Here is a 25,173-nt window from a genome sequence, read left to right on the forward strand (position 1 = left end):
GTGTTTTCCTGTGTTTCCTTTCTGTATAGCTTCTCTACTATTTGCAGATATGGTTTCCTACAGATTTTGACTTTTGGTTTTGTGGGAATAAGATTCTTAACCACGTACACAAAGACGACTTTCAGTAGTATTTTCTGACACCAAGCAGTTCTACACATGAATATGGATCGATAATTCTACTGTGAGAAACTGAAGTGCCTGTCATCTCCACTTCACCCAAAACTCATTTCCTGCGAGGCAAAACTCTTGAAATAGTTCAAGCAAAATAATTCTAAGAATATAACAAATTATGTGCTGATCTCATAAGGGGAGCATTAAGTTCTTGGTTTGCCAAGAGTTCATTTCCAAGCAACCCTGATACGCCACTTGCCAAGAGAAATTGCCATTTAATGTTTCAGTTAGGAAGAGATTTATTTTCAAAAATATTTCCAGATGTCCAGATGCACCTTCACTTTGAAAAGCCACATTTCAAAAAGTAGATGACCTTGACTTGCAGCTACTCCCATCACGTTATACGTTGCTGTTCAATATGCTGAAAGGAAGATGCCTATTTATTTTGCCTCACTGCTTTCTTAGCTCAGGAAATCCTCACTGTAAATGCACCACGAGCTGAGCTGGCGGTGAAAGAGGCTCGCAGGAGCTGTGTGGGGAAGCTTGTGCCACATCTGCTTCTAGTCTTTCGAACTCCAGGGAGGATTGCCATACGTCTGCTCCTCGTGAGAACTTCAGCTCTTGCTGCCTCCCATTACCAAAGAGAGGAGGGAGCAGAAATCCTGGGTGACCTCTATCATTCCATACAATTCTCTCTGTAAACATGTTTCTGGGGATGTAGACTGCAGTCAGAGTGGTGTACCTTTACTGCCTGTCCTGACCGAGTAAGAGCATGTATACACCCCACCAGCTGGAGTCTTAAATCTTGGCTTGACTGTAAGTAGTGTGTTTGTCAACTGTCTACTTGTTCCATGTAAGTAGGAAAAAGCCATTTTCTGTGCAGGATTAGAAAATTATATTTAGTTTACTTACACCGAACACAAAGAAAGTTCTACTCTCCCTTCAAATTAGAGATGGATTGAACCTACTGCTTGGAGCTACTTCAAACAGTTTAACATTAGACGTAGATTTCTAGAAAAAAAAAAATGTGTACCTATGAAAAAAATAAATGAAACGATCCTTCTCTGCAGAAAGGCAGGTAGCAATGGATATGGACTGAACTGATTATTGTAATAAAATTCTAATTTACCGGCATAAAGTGCGCACTGCTTCTGGAGTTATAAGCCAATAAGAGCAATTCCCTAAGGAGGATGGTGTCCTGACACGCCTGCCTCCCAACATCACAGGAGTTCTCCCTGTAGGCGTTGGTATTCCGTGTATGCCCAGGGCCTTCTTCAGATTGTGGACTCTAAGAAGCTTCCATTTCCATGCTTGTCTGAGCTAAGAACCCTTCTGGAAGCTTGCCATGATGCTTAACACTATGGCCTTCAGACTGGCTGGACGTGGACTCAAACCAGTTCTACTGTTCGCTGGCCGGGCAAGCTCGGGTAGGTAACTTGAAGTCAGCTCATCTATAACCTGGAGATCCTGACTTCTCACCATCCTGTGGGCAGTGGGGCACCGAAGTAGGCTGCTCAAGGTATTTGGTGCAGAATAAGTGCTCAATATATAACCTTTTGTTATTATAATTAAAACTGCAATTATTTCTATCGTTACTATCACCAGCTTTACGTTATCTTAATTATCTGCTGTGGGATTCTAGAGCAGGGTTCCTTGAATGAGAATGACTTACCGAAAAAAGCAAAGCCAGTATTCTTGTCTCAAATTTTACCTTTATTCAGTCATTTTTGAAATGTCGTCTCCACCTTAATTACCCTAAGAAAATACTTTCTCTGTGTTATTTATGGATCATTTTCATCAGAGAGCTTCCTCCCGAGAGATTTTTTTCTGTTTTCATGGAGCAAGAGGAAGTTGGAGACGTTGGGATGCCTGCTGAGCGCTGACTTCAGGAGGCAGCTGGACTGTGTGCCTTGCTCTGCTTTTGTCCCTGTGTCCGTGGCTCTAAATCTCACCTATTCCAGTGCATGTCTAAACCGCAGAATATTAGATATGAAGTTGGAAAGCTCACACACTGAACCTCTGTGGCCAGGGAATGTGTAATCGTGCTTTTAGGAAGTAAAACGGTCTTGAACAATGGAGTGTCCTCTTTCAGCTCCGATGCCAAGCAGGAAGCAACCCTTCCTGCCAAAGAGACTTAAAGCATCCAACTCCCTTTTCCTATCTGCCTTCGGTTTGGCCCTTATGCTCCTGTTTTGTATTTACTTCATGGATATTACATTTTCCTGACTCTTTCTGAGAACTCCAAGCAGATATGTTCTAGAATTTGCTGCTTCTTCCTCAAAGATGGGTTTTCCCAGATCAGATCACTGTTTGTAACCCATCTCTTTCTCTTGGTTTTCTGTCTTTCTGATGGGTCCAGGCTGGCTAATTTCTGTTACAGATTTTGAACTGAGAGAGCTCCGTCAGGCACGGTCTCGGTAGGGTGACCATTTGTCCTGTAGTGTACAGACTACACCACTTGTTCCCACATAATTAATAAGAGTACCCCCGTTCACTTGCAAAGGCTCCAAGTGTAAAAAATAAGCTGTATAGTCACCCTGAGTCTCTAGCCTTGACTCTCAGATAGGATGGGCATAAAGTCTTCAGTTGTACTAGCGCTCAGAGACTTCCTTCTAACCACACCAGAAAGAATAGGTTGTTTTGCATCTCCCTGGATCCGTTTGTGTTTATCTGTTTGTTTCTTTCCCCAGCTGGAGTGTGCTGCAATGCAAAGGGATCTTTGCCAGCCCCCCATTCTTTTCCAAGTCCCTAACTCTGCTACTTATTTCAAAGCAGCCTGCAGTTCTTTGACAGGCGTTGGAAGTGAAAGCCTGCCTTGCCCAGCACACAGTGTTTCCTGGTCCTATCCACAAGTACAGTTCCGAGCTATGCATTCTTGGGTAGGGATAGACCCCACCCCACTCTCTGCCAGCCCATCTACTTGAATACTGGCAATTATATTCCCAATGGAGCGGCATGAATAGAAAAAGTCGCAGTTATAGCCAACTCTCAGGACTGCTCTGAGGAGTAGGGGATGCCTGCTTAGTTTTCTGTTCGGTGGATATTTTAACCTGCAGGGAAACACTAACATTTTTCCCTATCAGCTTTGCCACCCTCCACATTGCACTAATTCAGAGAGTCCAGTGTATAACTCCCAAAATATATTTTTCTATATACCCCCATTGATGATTCAGTTATTAATTTTTTCTCCTAATCTTGGCATATGATAGTCTCCAATTTCTAGTTGCTAATTCTAAGTGTGTTAGTAATTTTCCTCTTGTATATGTTCATGTCCTATATCTTTTTGTGGGACTTTAGTAGATCATTTAGGCAACAATAATAAATTGACACCAAGATAACCTCAAACTCCCAATTCAATTAATCAGCTGGTTGATGTACATCCTTCAGCATTTCATTTGAGATTTTTTTATCCTGCATTTAGATGTAAGGCTGTTCTATGATTTTTTTTCAATCAATGCTGTTTACATAGTAAAATAAAAACTGATGATGGCTTGAGCAAAAGGAGAATTTGTAGAAAAGATACTGGAATATCTTGTAGAACCCATGGAAGAGCTTGGTGACCAAAACTTGAAGAAAGGGATCCAGGGAAGCTCTAAGTAAGGTCTTTGGAATCAGGGGTTCAAAGCCTTCTTTCTAGAGTGCTTCCATTAACGGGGCTGACAGTGTCCACTGTGTTCACTGATAAGTGTCTAGAGTCTCAGCCCAAAACTACATATTCCCACACAATCAGTGACTGGACCAGTTGACGTTAAATATCTACTGACTGTGGCATGAGAGTAGGGTCATTTAACATAGATGTGACTATTGGCAGCAGCTACAGTGCAATGGGACAGTTTTCAGAGAAGGGAGAATTGGAATGGGGCAGCCACCCTAAGTGGTGTCAATTCCAGTATTCTATGTGTGCTACTCAGTTACATTTTTGGTAACAGAACTATTTTTGAAATAAGAAACATTCAGTATTTCCCTTGGCTGTCTCCCACATACATGCATCCAGGCCATCTGTGCTCTTTGCCTAAGGAAAGGCGTATGATAGCTAAAAAGAGAAAAAAAATTATTTTAGGAGGAAAGTTCTTATGAGATAGCAAGGAAATTATTAGCAGCAAGCCTTCTCCACCAACATTATAAAAATGACTCCCTGCATTAGGGGAAGGTATCGTGTTGGAAGGGAAACTATGAGGATGAAAATACCAGGAGATCTCAGAAACAGTGTCTCCCATCCACATCTGACCAGAAGGGCTAGTAGGAATACCTGAAAGCGGTGTGGCCCAGGGACACTCCAGTCAAGAAACAGGCAAAGAGAGTTGATTGACTCCAGACCAAAGCCAGTACTGTGTATGAAGAGTTCCCTTTCTACATACAGGCAAGGAGATTCATTCACAGCCAAGGCTGAGGGTTCCCAGCCCCTCCCAACTGGAGAGCCTATTTGGGAAATTAAGAGTAGCCTGAAGTGACACCTACCCTTCCTGACCAGGCAAGGAAGCCACTGTGGCTCCTGGCTCCATCTGACCAGAAGAAGTAGCCAGAACGCCAAGAATCTGTTCTGCCCAATAGTGTTCCAGACAAGAGAAAGGCAGACAGAGCCAACAATTTGCAAAGCCAAGCCAGTGGACCTATTTGTCCAGGGAACTTGGGGTGCAGGTTGGCTTTCGTTAAGATAACAGAGAGTTTTACCAGCTTTAGAGCTGCTGCTTCCTCTGTGTCTGGTCAAGGAAACTAATTTACAAGCCCACTCATTGCCGAATTTAGCTTTCAGACTGCCTGAGCAGGGAACATACCCAGAGCACATGACAAGTTGTGCAGCTCATCCAATAGCCCTGCTTACAGTGGCACTTGAACAAAGCCCATGGTTTGCCCATCTGCAGAGCAAAACTGGTGGCTTCACCTGACCAGAGAACTCAGTGTACCCTCTTACCTGATTCAGATTCCAAAACAGTCCATACAGACTCTGAATCTCATTCTACTGCCCTGCCAGTGTAGGGAAGCTAATTCACAGCCCTGTCTACCCAGTCTTGACCATCCAGTAGGCCTGACCAGAGAATTCAGGCTGCCATAGAGCCCATCGTACAGTCTTACATGGTCAAGGACCCCAAGTCAGCCATCCTATCCAGCTATTCTCAGCAAGTGCCACCCCCTGCCATGCCTGACCTCAGAGCTTAAACAGTTGCCTTGCCCAGAAATAGAACATAGTACAGGCGCTCTTGCTCAGTCAATGACAGCAGACATGCCCAGAAACCCAAAAGGAGTTGACTGGTGAAGACTTGTCTCTGTCAAAGAAAGCCATTAAAGTCTAAAAGGAGAACCCAATTACTCAAATGCATAGATGCCAATGGATGGAATCAAGGATCACACACACACACACACACACACACACACACACACACCATATAAAGATGACACAGCCAAAGGAAACTAATAAATAAAACGATGTCAAAGAAATAAAAATAAAAATCTATGTATCAGACAAGGAATTCAGAATAATAATAATAATACAATTTAGTGAACTATGAGAACACACAGACAACTAAATTAAATTAGGTAAATGATGCATGAATAAAATGAAAAGTACAAAAGAGCAATAGAAGCCATAAAAAAAAACCCAGATACCTACATTAAAAAAAAATACAATAACTGAACTAAAGAATTCAACAAAGAGTTACAAAAGCAGATTCAACCATGCAGAAGGAAGTATCAGTAAACTAGAGTACAAGATATTAGAAATTGTCTAGAGAATCATAAAGGAAAAGAATAAAAGAGTAAAGAATGCCTATTTTCTTAGGACACACTGAAAAGAAACAATATTTGCATTATAAGAATTCCAACAGGGAAAGAGAAAGAAAAAGAGACAGAAAACATATTTAAAGTAATAATAACTAAAAACCTCTCAAGCCTAGGGAGAGAAATGGACATCCAGATCCATGAGGCCCAAAGGATTCAAAATAGGTTGAACCCAAATAGGGCTACACTAAGACACATTATAATTAGTCAAAAGTTAAAGTTAAAGAATGAATTCTAAAAGCAGCAAAAGAGGGGATCCCCGGGTGGCTCAGCAGTTCAAGTGCCTGCCTTTGCCCCAGGATGTGATCCCGGAGTCCTGGAATCGAGTCCCATGTCGGGCTCCGTGCTTCTCCCTCTGCCTGTGTCTCTGCCCGCCTCTCTCTCCATGTCTATCATGTATAAATAAATAAATCTTTTTAAAAAAGCAGCAAAAGAGAAAAGTTATGTACAAGGGAACCTTCTTAAGATTATTGGCATATTTGCCAATAGAAACATTTCAGACCAGGAGAGAATGGGATGACATATTTAATACATTGACAGGGGTGGGGGGCGGAATCCTATCAACGAAGAACACTATACCAGGTGAACTTGTCCTTTAGAAATGAAGGAGGGATAATTTTCCCAAATAAAAGTTGAGGGAGTTTATTAACACTAGATCCACTTTACCAAAATGGCCAAAGAAAGTTCATTGGGTAGAAGCAAAAAGATGCAGATTAGCATTATAAAAACAGAAAAAAAGGTAGCATAAAAGTCACTGGTACTGGTAAATAAATTCTGCAATTTCATTATGATAGTACATAATTCACTTACTACTCTAGATTAAAAGTTAAAATTAATGAGCCTAGTGAAAATAACCATAACTACAATGATCTATTATTAGTTACAGAGTTACATGATATAAAAAACTATGACCTAAAATCTGAGGAAGAGGGAAAGTAAAGGTGTGAAGTTTAGGAATTCTATTAACATTAAGTTGTTACCAGCTTAAAATAAGATGTTATAATTTTAAGATATTTTATGTGAACATCATGGAAGCCACAAGGCAAAATTAGCAATTACACAAAAGAGCATAACAAAGAAGTCCAAGCACATTGATACCAAAAGACATCAAAACAAGAAAAGAGACAGCAGGATAAGGAACAAGGAAAAATGGATTTACAAAAGAACCAGAAAACAATTAACAAAATGGCAATGGTAAGTCTTTACCTCTCAATAATTACTTTAAATGTAAATGGGTTAAATTGTTCAAAAAAATGTAGCATGGCTGAATGAATTTAAAAAAAAAATCCAACAATATGCTGCTTACAAGAGACTCACTTTAGCTTAAAAGACATAGACGGAGGGCAGCCCAGGTGGCTCAGCAGTTTAGTGCTGCCTTCAGCCTAGGGCGTGATCCTGGAGTCCTGGGATCGAGTCCCACATCAGGCTCCCTGCATAGAGTCTGCTTGTCCCTCTGCCTGTGTCTCTGCCTCTCTCTCTCTCTCTCTCATGAATGAATGAATAAAATCTTTATAAAAAAAAAGACATAGATAGAGAGTGAAGGGATGGGGGGAAAAATGCAAAAGTAGCTCTACTAGATATACAGGTCTTAGCAAATGTAAGAAGATGGATAGCATAACCAGGAATTTTCTCTGCCCACAATGGCATGAAACTAGAAATGTATAGAAAATCCTAAAGACTCAACCAAAAAAATTGTTTGATCTAATCAGTGAATTCCATAAAGTTGCAGGATACAAAATTAATATGCAAAAATTACTAACGTTTTTATACACTAATAATGATTTTTTTGAAAAAGAAACTAATTGGTCCCATTTACAATAACATAAAAAAGATCATAAAATACTTAGGAATAAATTTATCCAAGGAGGTGAAATGTTTCTACTCTTGAAAACTACAAAACAGTGATAAAAGAAATAAAAGAAAACACAAATAAATAGAAAGGTAGCTTATGTTTATAGACTAGAAGAATTAATATCATTAAAACATAAAGCCATCTATATAGATCAATGTAATTCCTATCAAGATTCCAAAGGCACTTCATACAGAAGTAGAACACCACTAAAATTAAAAACAGAACCACAGGAGACCCTAAAGAGCCAATGAAATCCTAAAAAAAAAAAAAGAAGAAGAAGAAGAACAAAACAGGGGGCATGACACCTCCTGATTTCAGACTATAGTAATCAAAATAATAGAATACTATTCTTAATAATATGTCATAAAAACATGCAAATAGACTAATGAAAGAGAACTGAAAGCCTAGAAATAAACCCACACATATAGTCAACTAATATTTGAGAAGAGAGCCAAGAATACCCAGTGGAGAAAAAATAGTCTTCAATAACTGACGCTGAGATAAATGTATAAAAGAATGAAACTGGCCTCCTTTCATACAACACTTATAAAAATTAAGTTGAAATGAATTAAAGACTTAAATGTAAGACCTGAAACCATGAAACTCCTAGAAGAAAACATAGCAATAAAAAAAACTCCTTGGCAAGGATCTTGGTAATGATTTCTTGGATATGACAACTAAAGCACAAACAACAAAATTGCAAATGAACAAGTGAGTCTACATCAAAATGAAAAGCTTCTGTACAGCAAAAGAAACCATCAATAATGTGAGAAGACAATCTGTGGAATGGGAAAAACATATTTGCAAACCATATATCTGATAAGGAGTTATTTTCTAACACATAAAAAACTCATACAACTAAATAACAGAAAAACAAACAATCCAACAGAAAATGGGCAAAGGACTTAAGGAGACATTTTTCCAAAAAAGATATATGAAAGGCCAACGAGTATATGAAACTATGCTCAACATCACTCATTATCAGGGAAATGCAAAATAAAACCGCATTAAGATATTGCCTCACACCTGTTAGAACGTCCATTATCGAAAAGACTAGAGATACTGGTGAGGGTGTGAATAAAAGGGAGGAGTCCTTGTGCACAGTTGGCAGGATTGTGAATTGGCGCAGCCACTATGGAAAACAGTATAGAGGATCCCCCAAAATTTTGAGAGATCAATACCATAGGATCCAATGATTCATTCCTGGAAATATATCCACAGGAAATGAAATCACTAACTCAAAAAGATAGATGCACGCTCATGTTTGTAGCAGTAGTGTTACGGTAGCCAAGACATGGAAACAACCTAAGTGTCCATTGATTGATAAATGGATAAGGAAGTTGTGGTGATAACATACAATAAAATATTACTCATCTATAAAAATGAGAAAATCCTACCATTTGCAGCAACATTGATGGACCTTGAAATCCTTTTGCTATGTGAAATAATTCAGAGATGAATATCATAATAGTATAACTTGTATGTAAAATTAAAAAAAAAAACAGAAAAAGAGATCAGACTTGTGAGTCATCTGAAGCAGAGGGTTGGGGAAGGGGGAATTGGAGGAAAAGCTTTTGAGCACAAAAGATAGAAACTTCCTGTTATAAGATAAATAAAAGCTGGGAGGTAATGTAGAATTATGACATTACAATGTAATCTGCAAACTTGATGACTATAGTGAAGACCGACCGCTATATGATACACAGGGAAGTTAAGAGAATGAATTCTAAGACTTCTAGTCATAAAAAGAAAATTATTATTTTCTATTTTTCGTACTTTCTTTTCTTGTTATTTGATCTATATGAGATGATGGATGTTACCTGAACTTATTGTGGTGATCACAATATATGTAAATCATACCATCACGCTGTCCACAGTGACATCCACAGTGATGTATAGCAATTATTTCTTAATAAAACTGAGAGGAAAAAAGTAAAAAAAAAAGAGAGAAATAATGTATATAATTGATACCTTTTATTGATTGTTTGGAGTCTTTACTCCCTTTCTTCGTGTGGCAGATACTCTTATACATAAAATAATTATAGACAACTAATGATTTCTCTGAGAAAGTTCTAGAAGAAGGGCCAACTGAATGTCTCAGTGGTTGAGTTGAGCCTTCTGCTCAGGGAGTGACCCCGGGGTCCTGGGATCAAGTCCTGCATCGGGCTCCCTGTAGGAAACCTGCTTCTCCCTCTGCCTATGTCTCTGCCTCTGTGTCTCTCATCAATAAATAAATAAAATCTTTTTTTTAAAAAGGAAGTTCTAGGAGTAGAATTACTGGGTCATTTTTAAGGGCATTTTGAAGCTTTCGATTCATATTAGCAATTATTTCTGCAGAAAATTCGCACAAAATTACATTCTTATTGGTAGTAGATGAGAACACCTTTCCCCCCCACTCTTGTCCACAATAAAGTTTATTAAAATGTTATCTGTGCAATTTATATTTCATATTTATTTTATCATATTTCTCTGGCTACCGGTATTTTTTATATTTTGATGCCTACTTTCCCTCCCTTTCTAAAACAAATAACTTCACATTTTTATCCATTAAAATTGCTTGTTCCATTTCTTCTTATTTATTATAGTTTTTATAAGTTTATTATTCTTTTGTGTGCTATAGTTTTCTTGTCATTTGTCTTTTAAATTTGGTTTTGCTTTAAAAAAAGTAAATAAATTTGGTTTTGCTTGCTTTTTAAATCTTAAACATTTAATTATTAATTTCTACTTTTGTTGCATTTTAATCATTGCATAAAATATTATACCAGTAATAATTGCTAATACTGTTATACACACACATGTGTATGTCTCCTAGTTTCAGTGCACCTTACCTTTTTGTGATTATCCCCTGTTGTCCTGATAAAGACATGCTCAGCTTAGTTTTCTGTAGTATACTTCCTTTTTCTTATTAATTCCACAAAATTTCTAGTATTTTAGTATTTTCTGTCTCTCTTGCTCTCTTAATCCCAAGTGAACAGTTTGATAACAGTTTAATATACCTCAATACAATATTCAAAGTCTCTTACGATAGAACACTACAATTACCTAGAATGCCATAGTCTTTAGAGTTGAGGATATTTTAATTTTAGTTTTGTGAGAATAAATAGCATTGTATGATATTTATATAATATATAATATTTACATATATATATACACACATACATGAATGCAGACAAATCTCAGAATGAGTATGTCAGACTATAAATTATGCAAGTAAAATCAAATTGGTATTTATAGAATATAAAAGCAGAGTACCCGAGATCCCAATTTCCTGCCAGATGAGTGATGAAGGGAATCTTGATATGATACTTTTATTAGCAGACAAAAATGTTAGCAGTCAATAAATTAAAGGGAAAACATGTATTTTTAAATAACTTCAAATTTTTGCAGTTCCATTCATTTTCTTTTGCAATTCTCTCTTCTGAGTCATTGACTTCCTCTTTCTGTCTCTCTCTCTCTCTCCTAGATAATTCCCTGTCTACAGACACAGATTGGTATCTTCAATCCTAGGATGAACAACAACAACGAAAAAAACAAATTAAAGGTAACTTAACCTCCCTTGATTCCACATCAGCTTTTGCTTTATTGTATGAAGTCCTTCATTGCAAACAACTTGCTCGTGTTGTTGAGAACTGATATTTCCAGTTTTCCTTTCATATTTCCTCTGCAAACGTCTTCAGTCAAACTTTTTTCCCATCTCCCATTGTGGTAAGTCTTGTCAAGGTTGCCAGTGTGCTCCATTTTGTTATGTCCAATGGTCACTCTGGTTTTCTGGTTCATGTGCTCTTACAGCAGCAATAGATAAAGATGACCACTGCTTCCTCCTAGAGACACACTCTTCCCTGGTTTCAATAACAGTACTCGCCCTTGGTTTTCCCTCTATCTCTCAGGCTGTTCCCTTTCAGACTCTTCTCTTGGATCTTTTTCTCCTTGACCTGGCAATGCTGGAGAATCCTACACTGAATATTGTGCTCATTTTCTTTTCTATCTACCTAATCTCCCTTCATGTCCAGCTTCTTTCACTCGGAAAATGTTTTCGAAATTCATTCATGGGGTTGTATATACTAATAGGTTTTTTTTCATCTTTATTGATAGCATTGCATTGTATGACTATTGTACAATTTGTTTATTTATTCACCTATTTCTGGACATTTGGGTTGTGTTCAATTTGGGGCTATTATGTCTTTATGTGGACATAGGATTCATTTGGGGGAGGTGAGTGATAAATATTTTGGCAAGGAAAGACTAGGACTTTTGTTAAGTGTCTGTTAAACTTTATAAGAAATTGATAAACTGCCTTCCAAAGTGATTGTGCCATTTTACATTCCCACCAGACATGCAGGAGGTTCCACTTGCTTCACATCTTCACTATCAGTTACTATCAGATTAAAAAGATCACACATGATAGTTTGGTAAACAGTGATTTTAAGTTGCATTTGTTGGATGAGTAATGATGTTGAGCATCTTTTCATTTACTTGTTAGTTAAACATTTGCCAATTTTTATTAGGTTGTCTTCTCATTATTGAGTTGTAAAAATTCTTTGTAGATTCTAGATACATATCCCTTGTCAAATATATGTGCTGAAAATATTTTTCCCAGTTTAAATCTGGCTGTGTCCCTCTAACCTAAGGTCATGGCTCCTTTGAAAATGGCCAACTGTACAGGATCCTGTTTCTTTCTGGATTCAAGTAACCATGCTCTCCTCATCCCTACAGGCCTATACATGGTAAAAGCTGGCCTGTCCCCGGCTCGGGGCAACTGCACGAACACCTACAGTCTCTCGCACACACACTTTTGCAAACATTTCCTTGGAAAGTAAGTTTTCCTTGAGCCATGTATCTCCCCTAGGGTCATTTCTCCTCTTTCTGTCTCTCTGTTTAGAAAATCTCTTTCTGATTGCTTTCTCCCACTAGAATATAAACTTCATGAAAGAAGTGAATAGTGTATCTTAGTTACCATGATATCGTTTAAGAAATACCTTGCTAGCTAAATATTTGTTGAACGAATAAATACGTGAACGAACAGCAAATCTTTGCCTGAGTAGAATGCCTGATTTGATTCTAGACTAACAAATGGTTTTAACAAACCTAAAAAAAATATATAGAAAAGGAGAGCTTCTTGATTAAAAACAAACAAATAAAAACAAAAACAAAACCGGCTCTAAGGACGGTTTCTTCAACAGGATACTGTCAACATGAGACTGTAGGTAGCTGGACATCCCTCCTTTAGAAAAATGTAAGCACCCAAAATTGCCTACCAAGATTTTATAAATATAGATTCCCAAGATCCATCCAAGACCTATCGGGACAGGATCTCTGTGAATAGCTACTTCAAAAATCTCTCTGGGTGATTTTAACACAGATAGTTGCCACAAGCTGACGTTTTGAAGCTTCTTTTGTGGGTTATATCTCTCAAATCAGTCTGCACCTCCCCTCGCATCACACCACCATAAACTACAAATTTCTCTTCAAGTCAAAATTGAATGTCAGTATGAGCATGATGAAGCACAGTTTTAGAATAAAAGAAAAAAATGTACTGTAGGTTAATGAAAAAATTCTAATGATGTTTGGGTAAGTGCTCTTTCAGTCTTGGTCCTTGAAAAACAAATAGCAGTCTATCACTGTATTCATCGGTCTTAAATTTTGGCAAGAAGTTCAAAACTTAATAACACTCAGTTATAATCTAAATAATGAATTCATAGTGTTCCTGAAGCAAAATGAATGTTTTGTATGCGTGTGCGTGTTATTACCATCTTACTGCTTAAGAAATGTTATAAAGGATTCCATTATGGTACAAGATGCCCCCTCTAAACTCTAAAATAAAACCCTTATAAAAACGAGCCTGTTTTGAAAGAGCAAGCCCAAGCTCCATACTAGTGTTGCCACCGTAAAGCATGAGTCAACACAATTGTGAGGTTTTTTTTAAGAAAAATTGAATGCCAAGTAGTAACATGGTTAATTGGCAGTCCTCAATTCATCTCCGTCTGACCATAAAGGTTCTCCAATTTGTACCTCTCCACATCCTTGTTTGTATCCTAACCACCTGGATTGTTCCAGGAAACTTCTTATCTCTTCGAGTGATTTCCATGCCTATTATACCTCAGACTACCCCTGTGCTAAACTGAGTCTTCCCAAAGTGTAGCTCCATTCACGTTGCCCTCAAAATTTAAGGCTGGGTGTCACCATCCTTCAAAAGCATGTTCTAAATTCCAACCTCAGTACATTTGTCTTCAAGTATTCCTATTTGTTCACTAGAAATTCCAAAATTTTTATAATGGAGGTACTCTGGTACAGCCATCTGTTTGGAAAGGCTGAGGGCTTTTTTTGAAGCTACAGTTGCAAAGACAACACAATGGTTTTACTAGATTGTAGCTCCCTTTGTTGAAGCTCATGGGCGGAGGTAATTTATGGATAGTACAATTATGGAGTAAAGCACTGGGGATGCTAAATTTCACTATAGACTCTATGCTATTACCTGTCTGATGTCTACTCATTTTATAAAGCCTACCTCAAGTCCTAACTCCTTACAAATAACTCTTGAAAATCTTTAGTAACTTCCTTAATGCTCCTTGTTTTACCCTCACACTTTTAATCGTGTGTGGAAATACACCTGGTCTCTCAGCTAGACATCAAGTAGGTTAAGCAGGAGGAACCTGTCTCATACCAAAGTATCCATACAGTATTTAAGATGGTTCTATTAAGGTAGCAGACAGTTGACTTGCATTTTGTAAATCACTTAAAAAACTAAAATTTTAATGGAAATGAAAAAACTTAAGTGTGTGCAAGAGAGTAATGATAAACCCAAGAGTACTCAGAAGCTTAGAACTTTGATTAGAAGACCTGGGCTCCATTCCACCAACTGTGACTTTTGCTGAATCAGTTAACCACATTCACATAGCTTCCCGAAGCCAAAGAGGGAATGAGGAGACTGATTTTTTTTTTCCACAATCTGGAGTGAGGATCAAATAAGAAAACGAATGTGAAAATACTTTGTAAACTGTGAAGGTTTACAGAAATGATAACTCACAAAACAGCCTGGACCATCTTTTTAAATACAACAATCATGTTGTATCATTCTTTTTTAAATTTTGTATCATTCTTAAGCTTAAAATTCTTCAAAAATTTGGAATAATAGGCTCTCTTCTACATTGACACTCAACTCTTTCCAAATTAGAGTTTTTCAAGAGTCCAATTGTTCATGTAATGATTTGCTAAGGTCCTTGGCAAAGTCTTTCTCATTTTGTTGTAAAAAAAAAATAACTTTTGGAATTAATTTATATCTGTGTCTGTTGCCAACCTTTAGCCATTGAATGAGCAGCCAAATAACAACCTGAAACATTTTGAATATTGCAGCAACTGAATCTCAATCTCCCCTTTCATTTTATTTTAGTTATTTCTTGTCTTCTGACTTCTTGTTTTCTCTTACGTAATCTCCTATGCATGAAATAGAACTAAACCACAATAAAATTATCAAATAATGAAATAATTGAAGTTTCTATTTCACTCCTTCCCAGGCTTGCTATATTCAGCTTCTAAAAGAAAGTCAAGCCTTTGCTTTATACTCTCTGGTCTGCCACCTACACTCCCCTATGTCCCTAGAATCATGCTCTCTTCTCTTCGCTTACTCAGCACAGCCCACATTCAGGGCAATATTTGGATGTTAATTCTTTGTACCTGTGTGATTTCAATCCATGGGTCAAGGAAAACTATTTAACTAAAAAAAGTAGGTCTTAACTCTGGTTGTTCACTGGAATCATGTAAGAATCATTTAAAATATATCTATATCTGAGTCTCCAACCCCTAAGTATTCTGATTTAGTTTGTCTAACATGGGGCCCAGTATCAATATTTTAAAAAATATCTTAGGTGGTTTTTATGTACAAGATCAAGAGTCATTGACGTAAAGTCTAATCTCTCATCTTGCAAGGGCAGAATATTGTCTCTCATCAATGTAATTTCTAGAAAAACTAAAAAGAATATATTATATCAGTCAAGGTTCTATAAAGGGTAGTCGATTCACTATGTGTTTTATGGAAAAGAGATTGATTAGAAGATATTAGACTTCACACATCGTGGGAGGACCTGGGTAAATAAAGTTCAGAAATGGAAGCTGTGGGGTCAGAGAAAAGTAACTACCAGCCCTCCTGAAGTCCTGGCATGATTGGTCAAGCTGGAGTTTCCAGGGAGATCCAGGAAGCCAGGCCCTCTTGTATGCAGACCCGGGCTGTGAGGGGAGAAGTCAGAGAAGGAACCTGGGTGAATCTGGCCACAGCTCTCTGCAGGGCCCCACCTGGGGAGATGAGATGTTCCCAGCCAAGGAGAGGGCTGCCAAGCTGGAACAACCAGCCTTCTGCCTATGTCTCTCAGGTTGCTAACCATGCTCCCTTTTGCCCTCCAGATCTCACACACGTTTCTCTTTTGAACAATTCTAACCTGGAGCAAAATAGAGAAGGGGATGCTACAAAGGCAGTTTTTAGAGAGCCAAGTTGATACCTATAGATGTCAGGAGTAAAATGCAGCAGGTTGGAGATTTAAACATCAGCCTCCAAACAGCTATCTATGTTCTGCTTCCTTCATCAACAAATAAGGCTAGTCTTGTTCAAAAACATCTTCTAGTTTTGCTCAAAAACATCTTCTAACCACCTTATACCCATTAGGATGGCAACTATTATAAAAACAAACAAACAAACAGGAAATAATAATTATTGGCTAGGTTATGGAGAAATTCAAGCCCTTGAGCTTGGTAGGAATGTAAAATGATTCAGACACTATGGAAAATAATATGGTAGTTCCTCAAAAAAATCAAACATAAGATTATCATATGGCCTAGTAATTTCACTTCTGGGCATATACCCAAAGAAGCAAAACCAGGTATTCAGACAGATGTTTATACACCAATTTTCATAATAGCATTATTCACAATAGCCAAAAGATGCTAGCAATGCAATGTGCGTTGGTGGACAAAAGGATAAATAGATGTGCCATATTAAAAACAGTGGAATATTATTCAGCCTTAAAAAGGAAGGAAAGTCTGACACATGGATAAACCTTGGGAGACATGGTAAATGAAATAAGCCAGCCACAAAAGGAAAGATAGTGTATTATTCCACTTATATAAAAATATCAAAAAGACTCATTCATAAAGATGGTACAGTGGTGGGTGCAGGGTCTGGAGGACAGGAGAATGGGCAGATATTTTTGAATGGAGACAGAGTTTCACCTTTGCAAGATGAAAAAAAAGTCCTGGAGGTAGATGGTGCAAACGACATGAATGTAATTAATGTCTGTACGGTTACGATGGTAAATTTTATGCTATGTGTATTTTACCACAATTTAAAAAAAAAGGAAAAAAAATCATGGAAGAGGGGAGCCTAGACCATAAGTCTGTTTAAAAGTCTGAAACATCTCTCTCTCTCTCTCTCTCTCTCTCTCTCTCTCTCTCTCTGTATGACCATCATAAATAAATTAAAAAAAATAAAAGTAAATAAAAGTCTGAAACATCTCATGCCCAAATTAACTCCCTGTGCTCTTTTTTCTTCTGACTGAAAGGAATAAAACTCACAGATACCTAAGAAAATTAAGAATGGTGGAAATAATGCGCTCTCGGAAAGAAGAGGAAGGGGAGGCAGAAACAGAAGGAGACCACTCAGAATACAGATTTGGAGAAAAGACCGTATCAATGGCCACAACTCAATTGATTCTGGGGAAGGTGGAATGTATGGGGAAAAAAAAGAAACAATTTGACCAGCAAGCAATCCAAGAGGGTAAACAAGTAAATTGTGGAAGCTATTTGATTAACAAATCCATATGTTTTTTAAAATAAATCCACATCTTAAAAATCCATTCCACAGCCATCAAAATACATAACACAACTTTCAAGGGCTCAAAAAATAATATAAAACATAAAGGAGAGAAGAGGTTAGAAATTTACCAATGAGTATTTTTACAAAAGCGTATTTATTTAAAGGATTCCAGCAGATGGGATCACTTAGAGCAATTAAACACTATGAATAAAATTAAGCCATTATTGCTTTTAAAATACGCGTGTGTGCCCATCTGAACGGAAACACGAGTATTACCAAAAATTATCCGTAGAAGTTGAGATTTACGGAAATTATTTGCCTCTTTGTACATGCTTTTGTATGTTGGAGCTGTGAATGTAGGTCTCTCCTAGGAAGGCGGTGGGGTGGTGACCGTCCGTCCGTCTGTCCCCGGGGTGGGGATGCGCGGCCCAGGGAAGGATCGCAGCATCCTGGGCCTCCAGCCCTGGCAGGTGCAGGTTGACAAAGGGCCGGGCGCGGAGCCGCTGACTGGTCCCCAAGGAAGGAGGGGGCAGCGGGGCCACCCGGGTCCGAATCCGCTCAGCTGGGGGCTGGCAGCGGGGCCTCTGCGGCCACGGCGGAGGGGGATCTCGGGGAGCCTGGGGAGCGCACTCTGGGGTCGGGGTGGCTAGGGATGGGGGTGCTTCCTCGGCCTGGGTGAGCGAGGGGCACGATTCTTTTCCAAAAAATGGCATCAGTGAAGCTGGCTCGGGCCGCATGGGGGGCTCGTAGTTGAGCATCTCCCTTTGGCTCAGGGCGTGACCCCGGGGTCCAGGGATGGAGTCCTGCATGGGGCTCCTGCATGGGGCCTGCTTCTCCCTCTGCCTGTGTCTCTGCCTCTCTCTCTCTCTCTCTCTGTCTCTCATGAATAAATAAATAAAATCTTTGAAAAAAGGAAGAAGGAGAAGGAGAAGGAAGAAGGAGGAGGAGGAGGAGAAGGAGAGAAGAAGAAGAAGAAAGAAGAAAAAGAAAAAGAAGGAGGAGGAGGAGGGGGAGGAGGAGGAGGGAGGAGGAGGAGGAGGAGGGGGGAGGAGGAGAAGAGAAGGAGAGGGAGAGGAAGAAGAAGAAGGTGGAAGAGGAGGAGGAGGAGGAGGAGGAGAAGAAGAAGAAGAAGAAGAAGAAGAAGAAGAAGAAGAAGAAAGAAGAAGAGAAGGAGAAGGAGGAGAAGAAGAAGGAGAAGGAGAGGAAGAGGAAGAAGGAAGGAGAAGGAGAGAAGGAGAAGAAGAAGGAGAAGGAGGAGAAGGAGAAGGAGAAGGAGAAAAGAAGCAGCAGCAGCCGGAGCAGCAGCTGCTGGCCCAATGGCTCCGCGCGGCAGGGACAGTGTGGGGGCGCGGCGGCGGTGGGAGACCTGGCTCTGGTCACAGCTAAATTTCTACCAATATAAACAGATGTAGGAAAAGAGGTTAGAGTGCCAAGCCCTCAGCCAAGAAAATTCTTGGGATGCCTTTGGTGCAAAAAGGTGGTTTTATTCAAGCACGAGGACAGGACCTGTGAGCAGAGAGAGCTGGCCGCCCTGTGGCCCTGAGGAGTGACCCATCACACACTTCCAAACCCGGGGGGGGGGGGGGGGGGATAGCCCAAGCCGTCCAGGTATTTTGGAAGCAGGGTCTCCAGGATCCTACTGCTGGGGAAGGTCATTTACTACAGTTTAGCCAACCCTCAGTCAGGAGCCCCTTCAGATGTAATCAGTTGGGTCACATGCTTGGGGGATGATTGCCAGCACGTATATCTTGCCGAGTAGAGATAAAGGAAATTTCCAGAGGAATTTTTATGTGTTAAAGCAGACTTACAGGGTCCTGGGGGCTGGGCTAAGATTGCCTCTTGCCCTCAGCAAAGTGTCAACAGGAGTCCCTAGAGGAATGTCACTCTGCCTGTTTCAAGGACTTGTCAATGGGCAGCAAGTAGTAAGGAAATTTAACGATTTTTCTTCTGCCTCTGTCTCCCACCCATTAGCCCCGAGAGCGGATACAGTGGGTGTTTTCAGCTCCTGGTCTGGTGATGCCCGCTGACCCCAAAAACCTCTTGCTCCAGCTCTCTCTCTCTCCTCGGGCTGGGTTTGAGCCCCTAGACCATACAGGCCTAGATCAGGGAGCCTTGAACAGTTCTTTTTTTTTTTCTTTTTTTTTTAATAAAAAAAGATTATTTAAATTCAATTAATGAACATATAATGTATTATTGATTTCAGAAGTAGAGCTCAGTGATTCGTCGGTCTTATATAGCACCCAGTGCTCATTCCATCACGAGCCTTCCTTAATGCCCATCACCCAGTCCCCCGGCCCCCCGGCCCCCTCCTCCCCAGCGACCCTTAGTTTGTTTCCTGTGATTAAGAGTCTCTTGTGGGTTTTTTCCCTCTCTGTTTCCCTCCTCTTGTTTTATCCCCCACCCCTTATGATAATCTGTTTTGTTCTTGCCATTTGCAGGGACATGGGTGGAACTAGAGGATATTCTGCTAAGTGAAATAAGTCAGTCAGAGAAAGACAATCATCATATGATCTCTCTTATATGTGGAATTTAAGAAACAGAAAGTTATTTCTAAGCAATTGGTTCAAAACACACCCAGGGCACCTCTGCGGATAGTTCCATTTATTGTGGCGAATGCCACCAGCTGACCTGGATCCTGACCTCTCACCCCCTGGGTGCTTCTCAGCCTGAACTGTGGAGTTACAGCCCTGGAGTCTGGTTCTGGGCTGGAGGTGGGTGGGCATTGGGGTTTTCCACCCCCACCCCCACCCCAGGATTCTAATCTGCAATTAAGGCCAAGAACCTTGTTTTGATGACTTGCCTGTCAGCCTCACTGACATTATTGCTTCTATATTAAAATAGAATTTTGGCGTCAAATCCCCCTGAATAAGGCTGGCTGAGCATCCCGTGTCTGCTCTCTGCAAGTTGGGGGTCAGGCTTCCCAGGTTAGTGGGCTGAGATTTCTGAGAGGCCACAGTGAGGCCCCTTCCTCCGGGGAGGCTGGGAGAAGATGAAGGTTGACACCAACTGCTGCTTCTTGGGCACAGTGTCATTGCAAGGGTATCACAAGCAAGCCAGTGCGGGGAGTCCCTGCTGCCCACCTCCTACCTCCCAGGTCTCTCTGTAGTGCCTCCTAGTGGCACAACCTAAGAGGGTCAACTGGCAAAGGAGAAATTGAGTTTGCACAGAGCCCACAAAGATTGCAAAAGCAGTGGAGAGGGCTGAGTCTGGAGCCCAAAGACAATGGTCTAATAGGCAGAACCTGATTCACCTACAACCAGTACAGAACCCAAATCTAGTTATGCACCTCACTCACCACACCCCTCCCTCCCCTAACCTTTGGACTAAATCTGAAACATTTCCACGGAGCCCTACACCTGCCCCGTGCATGGCACACATTGGTACTCACGCCCACTGCGCTCCCTTCGGCCAAAGGGACTTTGCATTTTACTTAGGCATTGGTCCTCATCTCTGCTCCAAGCTGTCACTTCTTCCTCCTTCACATCCCGTGCCAATTCTCACTCCCCTGAGGACCACCCCCCATTATAAAATCTCAATACTACCCCACGTCCGCTCTTCATAATGTTTAACGTAGTTGGAAGTTATTGAGGTTTACAGTGTAATTGTGCGATTTCTTGGGTCGTCCCCTCTACTAGACCATAGAAACATGCACTGTGTTTCTTTGCTTGCCTCTTATCCTCAGCATCTGACACTTTGCCTGGCACAAAAATCAGTCCTCAAAAAATAGGAGTTGGATGAAATTTGCACAAAGCAGGAAGCAAGACCCTTTGCCTAAATTTTTTTTTTTTTTAAGAAGGGGGTCAGAGTTTCTAGTTAACTAGAACACATCCTCTGTGATTTTTGTGCACTGATGAAATCCAAGTGCTTGCAGCAGTGGCTCACAGGAAGTTGATGTGCACAGACACATGCCTCTTCACTGGGGGCAGCTGACTGCTTAAAAACCTGCCTGGGAATGCTGATCTGACATAGGAAACTGTACTAGTGATAACCCAGAATGCACTTGCCAAATTAGGTAAAGGTATGACTTCAGAGGATATCTTAAAAAGGACTTTGGCTTTTATTCCAACTAAGATGGGAAGTTACTGGAGGATTCTGATCAGAGAAACGCCGCACATTTTAACCTTGTCACTTTGTCTGCTTGGCCAGAGTCATCTTGTCTTTAAAAGAGAAAGTCAGCGAATGTGGCTGTGTGCCTATCATGTGTCAGGGCTATTATGTCCATTGTCCTACTTAATCTTGATGATGGATTTTATGATCACAATTTCATTCTAGAGGCTAACAAGAATAAATAACCAGGCCAGAGTCATGTAGATAGTAATTAACCGGCCTGGGGTTGAACCAACCTATTGTATTCCAAAGGCCAGGCCCAATGTAAAAACCACCCATTTATTTCACAAAATAAATGAACCTTTCAAAGGAGCTTGTGGTCCAGTCGTGGGGTCAAAGATACACAAAGTTCAGTCACCGAAGCCCCAGTGAAAATAGACAACATCTGAAGAGTATGCATAATTTACAAGAAATTTTATGCCCATTGTATCGTTTAATAAGCACACCAGAAACAAAGGCGGTATTAGCTTAACTTAGAGAAGTGACTTATTAAAGGAGAAAATGCAAAAGTTCACAGATTATCAGTACTTTATTCTCTACAACCTTTACTGTTCTTAGTGCTAAAAAAACTAAGGGGCGACTAAAGGACTAAGTGACAGAAAATAGGAGACAGAACATTAGGACAAAACCCTGCTCTGGTATTATCTGCAAATTTCAGAATTAGAAATACACACTCTGCAGCTGGGCTTATGAGCCTTATAAAGTGATCCCTGAGGGAGAAACTCCAGCAGGTCTGACTTGGCTCCAATGCCTCTCTCAGTCATTGCTGTGTTTTGCTTGATTAGTTGACATCTACATCAAATTCGGTTGCCTTTAACTCCTCAGTCTTCACTCACATCTCTGCTTCCACTGGTCCACCCACACCCTGTGTCCCCGCTGTGACCCGGCGTCCATGAGCAATTCAGGCTCTACCCTGGGGATCACCTCCCTCTCTAAGCTGCATCTGCACTTGGCCTGGGACATCCTTGGCGGGGGCCCGATGGGTGTTTCCCTTCCTGCTCAGCCTGCCTCTGCTCTGCTGACCTTTGCTTCCCTCTGGTGGCACAGTGGGCCACCCCTGTCATCTGGGCATGTTCAGGGCCCCAAGCAGGCCTACTGGATGGTAATCGTTAGAGCCTAAGGTGGGTCAGAATCACCTGCAGGGTTTGTGAAAATGCAGATTACCAGGCTTGCCCCCAGGTTCTGATTCAGTCAACTTGGGGGTGCAGTACGAGCATCTGCATCTCTAGCTGAGGTTGATGCTGATGCTGCCGGGTGGGGGCCACACTGTGAAAACCGCTTCTCCAGACTTGCCAGTTCACCGAATGGGGCTGCACTATACGAATATTTAAGAACTACTAGGGCAGAGACCAAAGCCTCATATTCCCCCACCAAAAAAATAAGTAACCTAGGATTCTCTAAACATGAAACTAACGGCATCTATTTGTTTAACAAGCATTTATGATGCACCTAAGGTTAGGTGCAACCCAGTGGGGACCGAGAATCACGACCAGCTCTCCTATACCTTACAGCCAGACAGCAGACCTTGCATTGAGTCATTAAGTAGAAAGTTACATGAATTGAACTGTGCTTCCGGGCCACAGTGAGGGCACAAGATCCAAACTTGGGGAGTCAGGGATAGTTTTCGGCAGGAAGTATTTCTAAGTTAAGTTCTGAAGGAAGGAATTCTCCAAGGGCTCTCATGAGATCGGGATTGTGGTAACTCTAAATTTTGATTTTAGAATATGTATATTTCCAGACAGTATGTAATGCGACACGATATAGAATAGTTAACTAAAGAAATAATTTTGTACTACAAAAGCACTTTAAAAAAAAATAAGTGCCTGTCCTCCAAAAATAAGACGAAAGAACAATTTTAAGCAGATTTAGAACTCCGAGCCCCAGTACCAGGCTCTATTTCTGAGAGATTGAATCCCTCTAGGATTAAATTATGTTTCTTTGGAAAACTCCTTGGGCAATAGTGTACTTCCAAGTCCACCACAAAAATGCTTTGACAATTTAAACATAATAATCTTTGTCATAACTAACATTTTCAGACTACTAACCATATTCCAGTTATTTTCAACACATTGATTCATCCATGCCACGCACCAACCTATGATGGAAGTAGATCTATTCTTTTCCTTCATTTTACTGGTGTTAAAACCAAGATACTGAAGGGTAAAGAAACCTGCCTGAGATGACACAGGGAGGAAGTGAGGAACCCAGAATTCAAACCCTTCTCAGCCCATCCACATGATGATTATTATATACCTAAACACTCAAATCTGCTTTCTTTTAAAAAAGTAATATAAACAATACCAAAAAAAAAAAAAAACCAACCCAGCTTTGAAAAATTTAGTCATACTCCCACCACAGAGAGAGCTGTTGTTTACCTTTTGGAATTTATATGGTACCCAACGGAGATATACAAGATTGTTATAATACACGTTTTATGTACTGATGCCTAGAAATACAATCCACATATGATTATACAAGGTGCATGTTCACTGAAAAGATTGAAATAAAGAAAACTGGAAAGAAAAATAAAAACTATTCAATACTTCAAGATTTAAAAAGAAAGATTTTCAATTTCTACTCCAAGAGACTATGGAAAATACACTTTAGTAATATCTGTATTGATGCAAGATAAGGGGTAGGACATGTATCCACTCTGACATTCTCTGCACATTTTATTATACTTCCTTCTATTCATATTTTTATTATGTGCTTTTATTTTATCATTGAACATGTGCCTTCAGATATTTTTACGTAGTGTATTATTGGATTTACTGTGGTAGAGACATATTGAGTAGGTCAATCTTCGTCAGCTGATAATATTCTACTTTTCATCTTACCCCAGGACAAAATGAAACAGTTTCTGATAGTAGAGGAAGGATTTAACAAAGACTCAGTAGACATATGGATTAAATATTCTGGAGGGTCACAAGGGCAAGAGATTTTTTAAGTGAATTCTTTACTTAATGCTTTTTTTATACATCTTGCTTTGGCTATTTCACGTGAAAGTTTTGTCTCATTTCTTGCAAGCTCTCTAAGTTAGAGGAATTTTTTTTTTTCTTTAAAGATCTTATTTATCTGCCAGAGAGAGGTGGGGCGGGGGGGAGAGGGAGAGGGAGAGGGAGAAGCAGATTCTCTGCTGAACAGGAAGCTCGATGCTCCCTGGCTCCACCCTGCGATCACCACCTGAGCCAAAGGCAGATACTCAACTGACTGAGCCACCTGATGCCCCTAGAGGAAAATTTCTGCATTGGTGTTTATTTGTGTTAAGGTCATACGTTCTGATGACGGTGTTTTCCAAAGAATGTTTCTTGGACATTAATCCTTCATGATGCTCACAATTGCACTCTGTGGTTTTAGGAAAACATCACAAATTCTCCTCTGGATATCTGCGATATCTAAGAACTTCCACAGATGATAAAATAATTAGGGTCACTAGTATAATAATTTATGATTATTTTGAATATCTCAGCTAGTTTTCACTCCATGTAAAGATAGCTTTAAATCTGTTATATGCATGCAATGCATTTGG

The 25,173-nt window shown here is 40.0% G+C and overlaps 1 long non-coding RNA gene across 1 annotated transcript; it reads left to right on the forward strand.

Moving 5' to 3' along the window:
* Window positions 1–838: 838 nt before the first annotated feature.
* On the forward strand, window positions 839–17,489 carry LOC129494383 (uncharacterized). The gene is made up of 3 exons (XR_008661333.1): window positions 839–927; window positions 11,202–11,279; window positions 17,284–17,489. It is a non-coding gene; the product is annotated as an uncharacterized LOC129494383 (long non-coding RNA).
* Window positions 17,490–25,173: the final 7,684 nt, after the last annotated feature.

This window comes from Nyctereutes procyonoides, unplaced genomic scaffold (genome assembly GCF_905146905.1).
Source record: "Nyctereutes procyonoides isolate TBG_1078 unplaced genomic scaffold, NYPRO_anot_genome, whole genome shotgun sequence".
Classification (NCBI taxonomy): Eukaryota; Metazoa; Chordata; class Mammalia; order Carnivora; family Canidae; genus Nyctereutes; species Nyctereutes procyonoides.